Consider the following 10,000-nt stretch of genomic DNA (forward strand, 5'->3'; position numbering starts at 1 on the left):
AGGGTTAAGATTATTAGATGGAGTACCGACTGCTAACGACTTGCATACACGGGATCGGCTGGATCTACGTACTGTTATTAACCGGGAGAAATGATGAAATGTAAGGGTCGAAAATTTGGAGTTCAGTGATATCTCAACAACTTATCACTTGTTTAAGTTGGAGAATCTTAGAAGGATCTATTATGTTCACTGATTTAAAAATCTATTGTTAGTCTTTGATTGTAGGCACGTCGCTCTGGTAAAGGGGGGCATTGAACATGGAACGAAGGGCGCTTTCCATTCAACCAAAATTTCCGGGCTGAGGTTCGAAAATTTCTTGGTGTCGAATGGAACACGACGGGTCCGGACAGTCTCGTTCCATTCCACTCGCAAAACAAGTTTCGCGCTCCTTGAAATGGAGGATGTTGGATCACTGTTGCTTGTACTAGAGCTACATTACGATTTCGACGGTGATATCAGTGATATTGTGTGAGCTGTTTCAAGCGTAGTATTATTTTGAGCGAACCGTTCCCAGATATTTGCCGTATGACTTTCGAATGACTAAAAGAACATTCCAAATTCTCTCGGGAAATAAATCGTCTTTAACATATTTAAGGACCGTTAACAACCAAAGCATACCCTTGGCTTGCGAAGCAGCGCCAGACCTGTTGTAACTGCACGTGGTGTATGAGTATCCCCTATTGATCCGTTGTTAACAATCCATAAAGCTGCATACGAAGGGTTTTCCTCCATGTTAGCTCATGTTGTACGTGAAAATACCGCACAGCGAGGTACTGGGATTGAGAATGGGCCGGAATGGTCAAATGGAACGGTCCATTTCGATCGGACCGGTCCAACCGAAAAAAGTGGTCCAAATCGAGAGGTGGGCCGATCGTTTCGCAACTTTTCCGGTTGGACCGAACCGTTCCATTCAGTTTTAGACCGAAATTTCCGGAAATTTTGGTTGAATGGAAAGCGCCCGAAATTTACGTCGGACACTGATATGAAAAGAACTCCACCAATGTTTTACCAACACGAACCTCGCACTAGTTCAATGACATAATTCAGTTATGGCATTGAAGAAGATTACAAATATTTTTTTTATTATTTATGGCTAGACTGGAATTTATACATCTTCAAGAATCTCAAGCTGCTGTGGCGTAGTTTCGATATTGACCATGACACTGTCTTGGCAACTTTCCAGATCTGGTTATTGAACACCTGTGTCCATTGTCATGTAAGGATTGCTGCGTTGTTCTAACATATACAACCATCTACATAAAAAAAAACAACAACAACAACAACAACAAATAAACAAACCTGGTCAGGGGAGAAGTTACTATAGTCACAGTACCTTCAAGAGCTCTAAGAAATGCACCTTCAGATTGTGAGTGTCTGCCTCTAGCCGGCTGTCCTGGGTAAACTCCACAATTACCTACTATCATGGACAAAAAGTGCCGACACATTTGAGCAAAACAAATGCTTGGTTACAACATTGAAAAAGGGAAGAGGGGCTCGAAATGTGTTTAAAAAACTTGCGCGTTCAACGAAACAGGTCTTTTTTGGGGAGTGTCTCAACTGCTTTTGTCCATGATTGTAACGCTGTCTATATTAATACCTAGGGATGTCTGTGTTGATACCCAGGGATGTCTGTGATAATATCCTATGGATGTATCTGTTAATACCTAGGGATGTCTGTGATAAATACCTAGGGATGTCAGTGTTAAAACCTAAGGATGCCTGTCTTAATACCAACGGATGTCTGTGATATTACCTCAATCAATCAATCAATCAACTTTAATTTAACTCACACAAACATTAATTTTAAAGTGTTAGAAAAAGAAAAATAGAATACATATAATTATATACAAATTACATATAGTTGATAATAAATAGTACTAATGGAAATTTACAATTGCAATTAAAAAGTAAAGTGTTAAAGGGAAAAAGAAAAAGGGATAAATGGAAAACAAACAGTTTTAATACTAGGTTGATTGTGATGAGTTTGGGACACCTAAATAGCTTATGAAACTAATCGAGTAGGTGACCCAAAGTAACTAAATTTATCAGAGGGAATACAGTGTTAAATTATTTATTTATGTTAAAAGTATTTCTTTAAGATCTAACTATCTAAAAGTCGGCTTCCTATTGCAACTCTACGACACATTTACTGAATTTTGACCTGAGACCAACTGAGATTTCCGGCTAAACAAATCACTGAACCAAATTAACAGAACAACTCGGATGATTAATTACTTTCCTTTTATCAATGCTATTACGACCCAAATTTCGCAGCAATCGGAGAACAGATCACATTATTAAAGTGACTAGTTTCTTACAAATGCAAATCTACAGGAAAATGCTGGGAGGTGCGAATACCCAGTGGAATAACTGTTCATCAAATGTACAAGCAGTTTGCAGGCAGTAGATTTCCGAACAAACCCGATCACTCCGAATAGTTTGATAGAAAGTCCTACATCTCATTTGCGACATGATTTGCGAGAGCTTAAGACCGGTTCCCACTTGCGAAATAAGCACAAGTACAAGCGTAAGTATTAAAAAACACGTGTGGGAACCGGCTTGAAATAAACGTGAAATAAGCATAAGCGTAAAGCGCAAGAAAGGAAAGCTTATCATACGGTTGTGTTTATTTCACAAGTCGGAACCGGCGTGAGTTTGCACAAGCACGACGATTCGCACACCATCTTGAATCTTACTAGATCTTCTCGGACGTTATTACTACTCTTACGTATGCTAAATTTTCTTCGGCTTGTCTCACTGTGTAAACGGCGCAAGCTTACCTTGTGCTTACGCTTGTGCTTATCGCATTAGTGGCCGGTTCGTATGTTGTGTCATGAGCGTTTTTAACACATTTTTATTAAGCCTCTTGTGGACTGGAGGCAGACCCCTCGTTGCGACCAATGTTTACCACTTTTGTAAATTGTAATGACAGAGAATTTCACAATTTTTGTCTTTGTTCCTGTCACGTTTCATTTTACACCATTCAGAGCTGAGAAATCATCAACCGTGATTCACGCGAAACATGCTTGGCTTAACTTTAATTACGTTCCAGACGAGCCAAACTCCCCTGTTTTCTCTGTTTGAAAATGGGCCAAAATTGTCATTATATAAAAAAAAAACTCGCCTTAAATGCACGAGCCGACTAGTTGGTTTTCTTTCCCGTGCGACAGTTGTTGAAGCGTTTTTCGCAACTCTAATGCCACCCTGCGAGCAGAGCCTCCTTTTGTCTTTTTCTTTACTGAGGAGAAAAGTAGGCTCTGCCCGAATCGCGTCAATTCTTTGAAGCCGCCGCAGCCCGAGCTTCTGGACTAGTCAATCTTGTTTTCTCTCGTCAAACCGGTTATTTCAGTGCGAGCGTCTGTTTAGTGACAAAACCGATGGTTATAATTGAGCCTGCTGTACCATGAAAAACCAAGATGGCGGCGAGATCTGGCATATTTGGCTTGGGTTCGAGACTGTATCCTGGCAACATGCAGCGCATATTCAATAAAGATCTTACTCGATTCATGCAGAGCCTTTCTCGAGAACGCCAAAATCGAGCAAGCAAAAGAAAGGCTCTGCTTGCAGGGTGCTCTAATGCGTAAAACACTGAAAACACAAGTGTGCGCCGCTCTTAAGAAGCCGACCATTACGAAATCGACTCGCTGGCTTCTCTGAGATTTTTATAGTTTGTCGCTCGATACATTTTCGGTTTCGATTTCTTTTTGCCCGATTAAGAGATTGTCGATGCTGGAACCAAGCACAGATATTTTAATGCTTTTTATTGTGGCCTCAAGTCCCAAGCAATCGTTAAGATGGCGGCATGAAGCCAACATGATGAATGAGTTTCTGATGCGTTTCGGAAGGGAAAAAGAAATGATGATGATCAAACTTCTCCGCGCAATTATTTGCGGCAGAGTTGAAACTTTGTTGAAGTTATATTAAACGCAATTCAACTTACCACGAGCGAAAATCAATGTTAGGTAGTTTTACGATTCGTTGACCATTATATCTCGAATAATCTAATGAGATCAAAAATACAGAAAAATATGGCGGGGCCGCTGGTATCGTCGACCAGCAGTCGAAAAGAAAACATTGGTTTGGTTGACCGGTATTCAGAAACGTTCTTTCAAATTTCCGTTCCTGTCATATTTCATTCTATCGTACCCAGACGCGAAAAACAAACGAGTGCCAGGAGCGCGATAATTACGCTAAACCATCCTAACCACGGCAAACGTGTGCTGTTTTACATTGACGAGGCACCGACTAATACTAGTAATTGTTTTCTTTTATCCAGTGCTTTTCAAATGTTTGCAATAAATCGTTGCAACAAGAATTTCAAACTTTGAGCGTCGGTTGCTTTCTCAGGATTGAGTTACATCGAGCAAATGCTGTGAAACCATAGTAGTGAGAGGTGGTTTTGGCCCAACGGTACTCTCAGGCCGAGCCAGGTTAGGTCAGCTCTTGGCTCAAAGAATTTATTTCTCGTTGTAAGGTTGAATGAAGTAAATTCTTAAATATTATTTAACGTTTATAGTCTAGGAGTCCTTAGCTTCTACATTCGTAATATGAGTGAACAACTCATCTGGATCTGGTGATCAGTGATCGGGAATTTGCTTGTTGACTCAGTTCTGGTGAAATCGGCAAAGCCGTGTGATTGACGTTGGACTTTGGGAATCGGTGTAAATGATCATATGCAAATTTTCTTCAAGATTGTAACTAAGCGCTGCATTGATTTTCTGATTGTTCTTGGATTGAAGCAAGTTTCGCGCGGACAATCTGACTATGTTTGAGGGATCAGTTTTCCTTCTTGTGAGGATTTAATCGGTGGCTGGTTAGAGATGGTCGTTGAATAACATGCCATTGTTTCAGGAGAACCTTTTAACGATTCGGTCTGACCGGGTTGTCAGTGAATCGAACTAGTCAGAATTGTTTGCACGGCTCTTATAGGATAGCCGCTTTCACAGAGCCTTCGGTTCAAAGTGTGGTTTTTCTAATAACTTTCTTTGACCGAGTTCTCGAAAGACGCAGTGCTTCTCCTTTGTTAAAGTTCTTTTAAGAGCTAAAGTGCGCCGAGATGAGAAGGTCGTATATTGGAATGCGTCTGTAAATCAGGAATTTTGATAGTTGGGGTCCTAGACTTCATTTTCTAGGAAAACAGCGAGTACGTCAGCATTTTGCTATTTCCGCTGAGCAGAATTTGAAAGATTACTGCAAACACTATCTCCTGTGTGAGAACAACACTGGTCTGGTGCCAAATCCTCACTCTGGTGATAACTTACGACTTTGGATGTCGGCTTCAATCGTAAATGTTCGCCAAAGGTCGTAACAAAATCGGGTAGACTGAAAAGTACATTGTCAACCTTTATGGAACACCCAAGGGAACAGTGGAGGCGGAGCTAAAGCAAGATTCATGAACCCAGTGTGCCTGCATTTATACATATTCATGAGCAAAATGGCTCATTATCTGCTCATTATGTGATACGGAATGAAAGAGCGCAAATTTCCAAGTAAATCCTTTGCCGCTATATTTGACATTTTAACATGTCTGAATTTACTCTTTAAAGAAACTTTTGCATGCTACAAGTTCATAAAAAAGTTGCTCCACAAACAAGAAATTTTAAATAAAAAAAAAAGCATTTTTGAATTCTCATATAAAATGGCTGACGCCTTTTAACTCAAATTTCCAATAGTTTTTACAAGTCGTGTCTATCTCCCGAGCGTCTCGATAAAATAAGTGTAATCTGGTCTTCATTTTGCAGCCTACAAGTTAGGACTTTTACAACCGAGATGCTTTTAGAATGAAAAGTAAAGTTGGGCGTTTGCCCATTTCTGGCGCCATTTCTTTTAAAAATGTAGTTTGTCGCTTTCAAATTTCGCGCTTCAGTGCGTCACTTCTATGCTAATGTGGTGATTAGTCATATGAATATTAATGATGTCCGGCCATTCTGCGCCATGACAAGTAAGCAATGCGTGCCTATTTTTTTTAAAGATGACAGGAATTTCTTCTTTCCGAAAAATGATTAATAGGCCGGTAGCCAGGTTTTTAACCCCAAAAAATCTGTTTCGTCAAAAACGTGCCCTTTGCTTGATTTATTTCAAGCTTGTTAGCCTATTAATATTCTTTATTTTAAAACAATCTGCATTATTATGCAGGATGTTTTCAATAATGTAACGCCTCCAAACATTTCCAACTTATTTACTTACTCTTCAAAAATAGATCATCATAATACAGGATTTTCCGTGGCTGCCAATTTCTACCTACAGTATTCGAGAACGGACCATTTGAAAAACTCCTTTTCAAGTATTGGTGCAAAGGTATCGAATAGCATTCCCAACAGTGATTGTGCTCTACCTAAATACAAATTTAAGGACATCCTGCAGAATCGGCTACTGAATATTCTGACACAAGAGAATACTTATGTTGACGTGCACACTTTAGTTGAAATATTTTGTAAATATTAAATTTAAAAATTGCAGCGTAATTTCAGTTATACATTTGTTTTATTCCACCTACTTTGTAATTTATGAACTCCCTGTCATTTTAACCTCATATGTTGATGTTTCGTGTGTTTGATCTCTTTATTGTTGTCTCAACCCCTATTATTGTAATCTTTTATTTTTCCTACCCGCCTCGATTAGCTAGGCTATTTTGCGGGTAAGGATCAATGGAAAATGTACGAAAGGTGAATGTATAATAAACTTGAACTTGAAACTTGAAATTGATGAACGCGTGAGCCAAAGGGCCTCTGCTGGTACGACTTCTGGGTGACCCCTTAAATGGTCTTAATGAAAACTGCCTTGAGCGCTGCAGTTTAATACCACCCAACTCAGTCCCTTCTGTTTTTGAGTAACAGGTACCACAGGCAACCCAGTGTACGCTCATGGAGCGTCTAGTTACTCGATAGTTATGTGGCTCTTCCCAGTTCGCGCTCGCCTTTTAAAAACAAAGATGGCGGCAGTTTGTGCGGTCTGTGCTCGATCCCAACGATCAAACGGGAAAATAGGGGACTGTGAACAGTCTAAATAAAGGCGTTCAGTTCCTACAACCAGTCAAAGTTACCAATGAGTTTGCCATTTGTTTTCAGTGTTGTATATAACACCACAGTTACGTCGAAGATCATTGCTCGTCGCTTTTAAAATTCCATACATTTCTTTTTCACCACTTGTCTTGTTTATCCAAAAGTACGATAGAAAAATTGAACGTAACAAAAATCTCCCGAAATGTTATTCGCTGATAGTAACTTGTTATATTTGTGGCACAAACTTTATGATGTTTTCATCTCGCTTGTTGCTGATGGTAAATTGTTTTATTCTCGATCGACACTTCCTAAAAGTTCCTTCTGTGCTCCTTTGAAACTATATATCAATATTTATTTACTTTTGCGTTTGAGCGTTAAAATAGAATTTTTGATGGAACATCTCCCATCCAGAAACTAACCCCGCCTGGCAGGGCTAAACTTCAGTCATCATTGGCCTTGGAAAGCTGTCAGAAGCTCAGAGTACACGCTAGATCTTGTGGTGAACACAAAGCTGTAAAAATATCAGCATGTCAGCCTTGAAGCCAAATGTTTCTCGATTTCCTTTTATTTTCTTCAATCTTTCTGGGTTTAGTATGTTACTGAACCCCATGTCTTCTCAGGGGGTATTTAGCAAAGACATCTACCACGGCACTGTAATGATTTACGATACCAAAACAATATCGTGTGCTATTAGATCTACATATTACGCAAGGACAACTTGAATCTCCTGAAAAACAAAACGCAGCTCAGTTGACAGACGTTCCTACTTTTAATATCCCCACTCGCCCCCCCCCCCCCCCCAAACAAAAATCCCACATCCCTACAATTTTTTTTACCTAAATATCCCGAATCCTGATCGCGTTTGGGCATTACTAGACTGACTTCTTCATGAACACTACCATCATTTCCAACGACTTGTAAATCGTCACCAAAGAACGAATCACTGCCCAAACTAGGTGATTCGTTCTTTGGTGACGATTTACAAGTAGTTGGAAATGATGGTAGTGTTCATGAAGGAGTCAGCTGGGATGAACAAATCAACAATGGCCACGACTCACGTATGTGTGTATCCCTGACTTTGAGAAAATCGCCAAAGAGTACATGAGGAATTGCAAGATTGGTCATATCAACGCTAACAGTATTGCAGGACACAAGTTTTGTGAGATACGGCATTGGTTACGGTCGGGTTTCTTCGATATCTTAGTAATCTCGGAAACAAAGTTAGACCAAACGTTTCCCAACAGTCAATTTATGACTGATGGCTTTCGCTTTCTTAGGATTGATAGAAATATACATGGTGGAGGGCTTATGCTTTATATAAGGTCTGATATCCCGTTTAAGTTTAACAGAAGTATATCTACAGAGCAACGTGACAAATATGGAACTGAATGTATACTTTGCGAAGTAAAGGTTGGAAGATCATGGATGACAATTGTTGGTATTTATCGCCCACCATCTCTCAAAAAGCCCCGATGGGAATTTGAGATGAATAATCTGTTTGAAATGTTTACTTTCCGAGGGAACGATGTTTTGTTTCTGGGAAACTTTAATTGTGATATGATTCATCATGACAAAGCACCAAAGGATGGTCGATGTCTCATGGATTTACTCAATGTTTATCATGTCTTAAAAACTTGGTTACGCAATCCACACGGGTAACAAAATCTCCGGAAACGCTTATTGATTTGACCTTGACTAACAACAAAAGAAGAGCTCTTCAAACTAGTGTCGTAGACACACAAATCAGCGATCACTCGCTGGTTTACACTATTATGCGAGTAACATTACCGCGACTAAATTCAAGAAAAATTCCGTACTTTCAAAAATTTTGATCGACATAAATTTGTGGAAGATCTCAGTGTCGCCCTTTTCAGATTATGGACATCTTTGATGAGCCAGATGACATGTTGTATGTTTTTGAATCACTTTACAATGACATCCTTGATGAGCATTCGCCAGTCAAATATGCCGACATGTACGTGGACATCATGGTCCATACATTAACAACCAATGGCGTTCAGCCATACGGAAAAGAAATAGTCTCTGGAGACGTCTTGCAAAAGAGCGGACCGATGGAAATTATGATCTCTATAAGGCGCTAATAAATTTATGTACATCACTTAGACGCAAAGCAATAAAGAAATATTTTCACAACAAAGCTGAAGGATCTCAAAACCCAGCCGAATGTATCGTCCATTCCTACACTCCAGGAACTCTGGCCAAGCAAATGACAGATTACTTAAAGAAGATGGTAACTTCATAAATGACAAAAAAGTTCTTGCTGAGCTTTTTAATGATTATTTTGTAAATAGTTTGGAAGATGCCAATGAGATCACGGAAATGGATTATGGTACAGATTTCCTTGAACATCCAAGTATCAGAAAAATAATGCACAATAAGGTGGAAAGGGAAACTTTCAACTTTGCCCTTATGAATTCATCCCAAGTGGATCTCTTATTATCTTCTATTAACAGTCGCAAATCTTGTGGTAATGATATGCTACATCCGACGCTACTCGAATTATCTGCTCCTGTTATAGCGCTTCCAGTGTCAAAAATCATCAATTCCTCAATCATCTTGTGTTGTTATCCGGTCAGGTGGAAAATGGGCCAAGTAACACCGCTATTTAAAAAAGAAGATGAACTTTACAAGAAGAATTATCGACCGGTGACGGTACTACCAATTTTAAATAACATCTATAAGAGAGTCTTGTCTGATGAACTATCGGTATATTTCAAAGATATACTGTCTGTCTTCATTCTGCATATCGCAAGAATTATAGCTGTGAGAGTACACTGCTGCGTCTAACAGAAGATTGGAGGGCTGGCTTAGATAATAAAGAACTGGTTGCTATGATATCTTTAGACCTTTCCAAGGCTTTTGATTGCATACCACACGAGTTGCTGCTACCTAAGTTGAAGGCGCACGGAGTGGCCAAACACGGCATTGCACTGCTGCGAAACTACTTGTCTGGAAGATCACAGAGAGTTAAAGTAGGC

Source organism: Montipora capricornis, chromosome 11 (assembly GCF_036669925.1).
Source record: "Montipora capricornis isolate CH-2021 chromosome 11, ASM3666992v2, whole genome shotgun sequence".
NCBI classification, from domain to species: Eukaryota; Metazoa; Cnidaria; class Anthozoa; order Scleractinia; family Acroporidae; genus Montipora; species Montipora capricornis.